Genomic DNA, 7,598 nt, shown 5'->3' with positions numbered 1-7,598 from the left:
TGCAGTATATGGAGTGGCTGAGAATGTGGACCCTTCGTGTCAGGCTGCTTTGGTTCTAATTCTGGCTCTGCCACTTAATAGTTATGTGACCTTGGACAAGTGACATGTTCTTTCTGTGACCCACTTTTTTTTTTAAATAACAACTTTATTGAGATATAATTCACATACCATACCATTTCAGATGTACAATTCAATTATTATTTTTTAATTTTATTTTGCAAATGCTTTTAATACATAGATTTTTTTTCTTTTTTCTTTTCTTATACTTTAAGTTCTGGGGTACATGTGCAGAATGTGCAGGTCTGTTACATAGGTATACATGTGCCATGGTGGTTTGCTGCACCTATAAACCCGTTGTATACATTAAGTATTTCTCCTAGTGCTATCCCTCCCCTACACCCCCAACCCCCGACAGGCCCCAGTGTGTGATGTTCCCCTCCCTGTGTCCATGTGTTCTCATTGTTCAACTCCCACTAAAAATATGGAATGCTTCACGAATTCGTGTGTCATCCTTGTGCAGAGGCCATGCTAATCTTCTCTGTATTGTTCCAATTTTAATATATGTCTTACCGAAGTGAGCACACAATTCAATTATTTTTAGTTTATTGGCAGGGCTGCATAACCAACACCACAACCCATTTTACTACATGTTCATCACCCCTTAAAAAGAACCCTGTACCCATTCATTAGCAGTCACTCCCCACTTCCTCTCTTCATTTCCCCCAGCCCTAGACATCCACAAATCTACCTTTTGTCTCTATGGATTTGCCCATTCTGGACATTTCATATAAATGAAGTCATGCAATGTGTAGTTTTTGTGACTGGCTTCTTTTACTAAGTGTGATTTTTTTCAGGATCCATCTATGTTATAACATCTATCAGGGATAGACTTCATTTCTTTTATACAACATTTTTTGGCTTACTCATCAGTTGATGGACATTTGGCTTCTTTCCACGTTTTGGCTATTATAAATAATGCTGCTAAGAACATTCATGTGAAAGATTTGGGTAGACATATGTTTGTATTTTGCTTGGATATATACCTAGGAATGGAATTACTGGGCCATATGGTAATTCTATGTTTAACCTCTTGAGGAACTACCAGAATGTTTTCCAAAGCAATTGCTTGATTTTAAATTCCCATCAGCAGTGTATGTGGGTTCCAATTTATCCACATCCTTGTCAACACTCATTATTATTTGTTATTTTTTATTATAACCATTATTGTTGGTGTGAAATGGCATCTCATGTGGCTTTTGTTTGTTTGCTTTATAAATCATTCTACTATAAAGATGCATGCACATGTATGTTTATTGCAGCACTACTTACAATAGCAAAGACTTGGAACCAACCCAAATGTCCATCAATGATAGACTGGATAAAGAAAATGTGGCACATATACACCATGGAATACTATGCAGCCATAAAAAAGAATGAGTTCATGTCCTTTGCAGGGATATGGATGAAACTGGAAGCCATCATTCTCAGCAAACTAACACAGGAACAGAAAATCAAACAGCACATGTTCTCACTCATAAGTGGGAGTTGAACAACGAGAACACATGGGCACAGGGAGGGGATCATCACATACTGGGGCCTGTTGGGGGGTGGGGCAAGGGGAGGGAGAGCATTAGGACAAATACCTAATGGAGGCAGGGCTTAAAAACTAGATGATGGGTTGATAGGTGCAGCAAACCACCATGGCACATGTATATCTATGTAACAAACCTACACGTTCTGCCCATGTATCCCAGAACTTAAAGTAAAATTTAAAAATAAAAATTAGTAGATGTAATGTTTTAAATCAGTTTAGATTTATAGAAAAAAATGAGCAGTTAGTAATAGTACAGAGGGTTCCCATGTAACTCCCTGCCCTCCAACACACACAGTTTCCTCTGTTATTAGCATCTTACATTTGTACGGTACCGTATGAGTTTTCTAGAGCTACTGTAACAAATGATCATACACTCAGTAGCTTAAAACAACAGAAATCAACCCTCTTCCAGGTCTCAGGGCTAGAAGTCTGAAAATAAGGTGCTGGCGGGGCCATGTACCCTCCGAAGACTCCAGAAAGAATCCCTCCTAGCCTTTTCCTAGCTGCAGGTGGTTGCTGGCAATCTTTGGCATTCCTTGGCTTGTGGCTGCATCACTCCCATTTCTGCCTCTGTCTTTGCCTGGCCATCTTCCTTGTGTGTGTGCCTGTGTCTCTCATGGCCTTTTTAGAAGGATACTAGTCATTGGATTTAGGGCCCACTCTAATCCAGTATGTCTTCATTTTAACTTAATTCCATCTGCAAAGACTTCATTTCTAAATAAAGTTACATTCACAGTACCTAAGGTTAGAATTTTAACATATCTTTTTGTGGAACACAATTCAGTCCCCAACAGGTATATTTGTTATAATTAATGAACCAATATTCTTGCACTATTATTATTAGCTAAGATCCACAGTTTATTCAGATTGCCTTAAATTTTACCTAACATCCTTTGTCTGTTCCAGAATTCCAGTGAGGATACCACATTACATTTTGTGGTCATGTTTCCTTAAGCTACTCTTGAAGATAAGTTTCTTTGTGACTTTGGTTACTTTTGATGATGTTGACAGTTTTGAGTACTAGTCAGGTATGTTATAGGATGGCCCTCTATTAGAATTTGTCTGATGTTTTTCTTATGATTAGACTGGGGTTATAGATATTTGGGAAGAAGACCACAGAGTCTTTGAGAGGAAGACCACACAGTGCCATTTTCATTGCATCACATAAAGGGTACATACTATCAACATAACTTATCATTGTTGATGATAACCTTTATCACCTGGATGAAATATTGTTTGTTGGGTTTCTCCAGTGTAAAGTTACAAAGACCCCCTCCTTTACTCTTTGAAAGACAGTCACTCCATGAAGCTCACATTTGAATAGTGGATTTTTCTCACTCTCCTTGTGACCCACATTTTCATCTGTGAATTAGGGCTAAAAATAGTACCTATCAATTCAGAGAGATGAGGTACAGGTTTCTGAGTTAATTATGTAAAGTTCTAGGAACAATTACTTTCACTGGGTAATAATTAATAAACATTAATGATTATTAGCATTATTATCATCATTATGAAAATTCTTACCACCTTTTGCCTTTTATAATTATAGGTTTGTGTGTGTGTGCCCTCTCGTTAGTACAGTAATTTCCTTGAGTTTAAACATATATTATTTGAATATTTCCATAATGTCTAGAAATGGCAGTGAATCCTCAATAAAGGGGATGTTCAGTTTAAAAAGTATGTATATGTATATATCTATATCAATATATGTGTACATCTTAATAAATCCCTATCTTGCCCCCAGTATCTTTAGCTTGTTAGGTTATTCTAAGAAGAAAGCATCATTTAACTGACCTTCAGTGGATAAGGACAGAAGTTGAGGGATCCTTATTTCCTTATTTGAGGACCACTGCTCCAACATATTCTTTTAAGTGCTCATGCACCATCATTATAATTTATCTCCTTAGTGGCCTGAAGAATTCTTAGCTCCCATTTCCAAGTTCTGAGGGCAATAGGGAGACATTAAAAGATGATGAGAAACTTTGTAAGTTCAAAGCGGGTTTTATTGAGGAGAGAAATCCATGGTTTTGGTGGAGAAAACATGTATTAGGTTTACTTATCTTAAATAAATTTAGAGAAACCACACATAATGGAAATAACTTGTTGAAAAGAAGACAAGAAAAGGAAAGGGAAATTGCAAAATGTTCACATTCTTATGACCTTAAGAATGAAATGAGTTGGGTGCGATGGCTCATGCCTGTGATCCCAACTACTCAGTGGGATAAGTCAGGCAGATCACTTGAAGCCAGGAGTTCAAGACCAGACTGGGCAACATATCAAGACCCCATCTCTACAAACGTGGTGTTTAAAAATTAGCCTGGCATGGTGGCATCCACCTGTAGTCCCAGCTGCTTGGGAGGCTGACACAGAAGGATCACTTGATCCCATGAGTTCAAGGCTACAGTAAGCCATGATCATATCACTGCACTCAAGCCTGAATAGAGCAAGACTCTATCTCTTAAGAAAATTTTTAAAAACCCACAAAATTATGCAAATGAACAAGTTGCCCAGAAGACCTAATCATCCCAGTCTTCATATGTTTGTTGCTTTAGTAAAGATGCTTCCTACTCACATTATTATTGTAATGAAAAAACAACAATAAAAAATTCTAATGAAGTGGGAGCAATGTATAGCCCAGTTAACTCTGCCTTATAGGAAGAACTAGAGGAGTGTGGAAGGTGTTGGTGCATTAAAAATAAATAATAAATATCCTTTGGACTTAGCTTAAAAATAAAAATGAATATATTAAACATAATCAAGAAATTCTTGGTATTACAGACAAGTTGCATTCACTGCTAACTTAATCATGGTCAGTTTTTTATAAACAATACTTCTGTGTATCCATGTGGAGATCATTTGTCCTCCTATCTGATGCCATCATGATTTAAACAGGTTGATAACATGGGGAAATCCATGAAGGAAGCAGGGCTGAGGGGTCCATAATCAGAAAGCTTATTTTGACCATAGTATTTGGAATAGATTGGAGGAGAAGAGGACTGAAGTAAGGAAATCTGGAGAGTGTTTCAGTCAATTATAAGAGATAATAACAGACTGAATAGAGCAATGAATTTTTAAAGTATTTTCTTTAAAATTACAGATATCCCTGGGAGAAGTAATAGCTTAGGCAATTTCATAATTATGTTTTCTAGCTATAGGGACACAAATGTTAGATTTAGAAGGCATCCCTTCTATTGAACCGCCTTGTTCATCCCTCTCCATTAAAGAAGGAAAAACAGAGGCTTAGAGATGAGGGATAAAATATTCGAGTCTCTAGGAGAATTAGAGGAAGAATTGGGACCAAAACTGAAGGCTATGGCTTCCTGACCAGCCTGTTTTCCAAAATACCATATTTGCCAGTTATAAATCTAGAGGACTGGTAGCAGACTGAAGGAAAGAATGAGGAAGAAACAGGACCCAAGTGATGAAGAATGTGGAATCAGCAGCAATAATTATAATTATTAACTCTTAATATTTTAATATTAAAATAATTAAAAGGAAGAGAAGAGGTCAGAGAAAAATGAACTTTTCCAACTCACCTTTTTGCCAAGAGGTAACCCATTAAGCCGCCATCATAATTTCCAGCCTAAGAAAAAAATGTACATAGAATTATCTTTTTAATAAAAATGGATTTGCCTTGAGACCCTGTCCCTTCCTAGGCACCAAACATAGTGTAACATTTTAATTTTCTTTTTAACTTCTCCAAGCATCACTGATTTACAACCAGTCCCTTGAAGAGTGAAATGATCAGAGTTAGCATTTTCTAAAGACCATACCTTAGAATCATTATCAAGATTAAAAAAAAAAACAAACTATTCCAGGCCAATGTAACAGATACTGTGTGAATAAGTGTGACTAAGAGATAGATAAAGTATCTGTATCCATGATGATGACTCCTTTCTGTGTGAACTAGAGATAGTCACATGACTTGTTTCCTTATCCATAAAATGAAAATGATGATATAAACCTGCTTTAGTGGGCATTTATAAAGGCTTATGGCAACATGCTTTTAAGATAGAAAGCTCAATGTAAATCGAATTGCACTGTAAGTTGTTAATGCACTCCCAAGTTCTTTCAGTCATGCATTAAAGCATCTTTAATTTAGGCTAAATTAACTCAAGCATTGTAAGAATTCCAGCAGAAGGTAGGCTGAAGATTGTTTTATAATGTTTGTTTTGTTTTGCATATAAACGTTATATATAGTTGGTGTAGAAATCTGCAAAATTAGAGCCAGACTAAGAGAAGCAGTGAAGCACAATGATTAAGTAACACCTGGCTCTGCCATTTATAAGCAGTTTAGCCCTGTACTTTAAGTAACATCTCTGAGCATGGGCCATTTTTGCTCTTTAATAGGAGAAAGTAACAATGGCTCCTTCTTAGAGTTGTGAGAATTTAAGTTCTTGTTGTAAGCTGTAAAGCTCTTAAGAATTATTTTTGGTTCCAAGTAAGTACTCAGTAAATGTTAGTAACTGTTATTACTATTATTATGTTTCTTATTTTAATGGTAGATGATTTATATAAGTAAATTATGCATGCAAGATAGATAACAACAAGGGTTAAGAAGTAGAAACACTTAATAGGCACTTTTGAAGCCTTACCCTTCTTCCTGATTCCAAGCCTCTCTATCCCAATGTCCTGAATGTGGTGTATATTATGTCCTTGTTATATTTCTTAGACTCTTTTTAAACCACATTTATGTGTATTCCTAAGCAGTTTTATATAATAAATTTATGCTGGTGTATTCTATAACCAGACTTTTTTTCTTACAATATTATTTTCCTGAAGTCCATTCAATTGATTCATGGAGTTGTAGATCGTTCTTCCTCTCTGCTGCACGGTATTCTATCATTTTCCATAGAAAACATTTCAAATGAAAATTTATATTGGTTCCAGTGTTTTTGTTTCTTTATTTCTGTGGCTTATAATGTTGCTATTAATTTTCTTGCACGTTTCCTGAGGTATCAGTACAAGGTTATCTCTAGAGTAGAATGGTTAGGTTGTAAGTTATGCATCCAAACTTGAACATTTTTCTCTTAATAGTTTGTTAATTATGAATTATTAATTATTTCTCATAATTAGGCTTTGACATCAGTCATAAGTTGAAAGTGTTCCAGGGAAAGTGGGAGGTGTGGTCACTCAAACTCATCTAGATAATGCCACATTGCTTTCTAAAGTATTCTAATTTATACTTTTATCAGCAAAGCATTTTAAACAATTAATTAATTTTAATATACAAATAATAATTGCATATATTTATGTGGTACAATGTGATGTTGTGATCTTTGTTTTCATCATAGGTTCATTCAAGCTAATTAACATATTCATTGCCACACCATTTTATTATTTTTTTCCAGTGAGAATATTTAAAATGTATTTTAGCGTTTTGAAATAAACAAAACATTATTATTAACTTTGGTCAACATGCAGTGCAATAAGTTACTAAAACTTATTCTTCCAATCTAACTGAAACTTTGTACCCTTGATCAATACCTTCCTTTTCCTCATCTTCCCCCTTCCCTCAGCCTCTGATAACTACCTTTCTACTCTCTGTTTCTATGAGATTGACTTAAAAATTTTTGCATATAAGTGATATCAGACAGTATTTGCCTTTCTGCGCCTGGCTTATTTCACTTAACATAATATTCTCTAGTTTCATTCATGCGGTTGCAAATGACAGAATTTCCTTCTTTCTTAAGGCTGTATAGTATTCCATTGTGTATATATGCCACATTTTCTTCATTCATTCATTGATAGAAACTTAGTTTGCTTCCATATCATGGATATTGTGAATAATGCTGAAACGAACATGAAAATGCAGTTATATATTTGATATCTCTATTTCAATTTCTTTGGCTATATACCTGGAAGTGGATTGCTGGATTATATGATAATTCTATTTTTTGTTTTCTAAGGGACTTCTTTACTATTTTCCAAAATGCCTGTAATAATTTACATTCTTACCAACAGTGTATAAGTGTTCCTTTTTTTTTTTCCATATCCTTGCACA

At 35.3% G+C, this 7,598-nt stretch overlaps 1 non-coding gene across 1 annotated transcript; it reads right to left on the bottom strand.

Annotated features, from left to right (window-relative positions):
• Positions 1-475: 475 nt before the first annotated feature.
• LOC112441130 (U6 spliceosomal RNA) lies at positions 476-580 on the bottom strand. The gene has a single exon (XR_003029091.1). It is a non-coding gene; the product is annotated as a U6 spliceosomal RNA (small nuclear RNA).
• Positions 581-7,598: the final 7,018 nt, after the last annotated feature.

Source organism: Pan paniscus, chromosome 8 (genome assembly GCF_029289425.2).
Source record: "Pan paniscus chromosome 8, NHGRI_mPanPan1-v2.0_pri, whole genome shotgun sequence".
NCBI lineage: Eukaryota > Metazoa > Chordata > Mammalia > Primates > Hominidae > Pan > Pan paniscus.
This window is presented reverse-complemented; position numbering and strand designations above follow the sequence as displayed.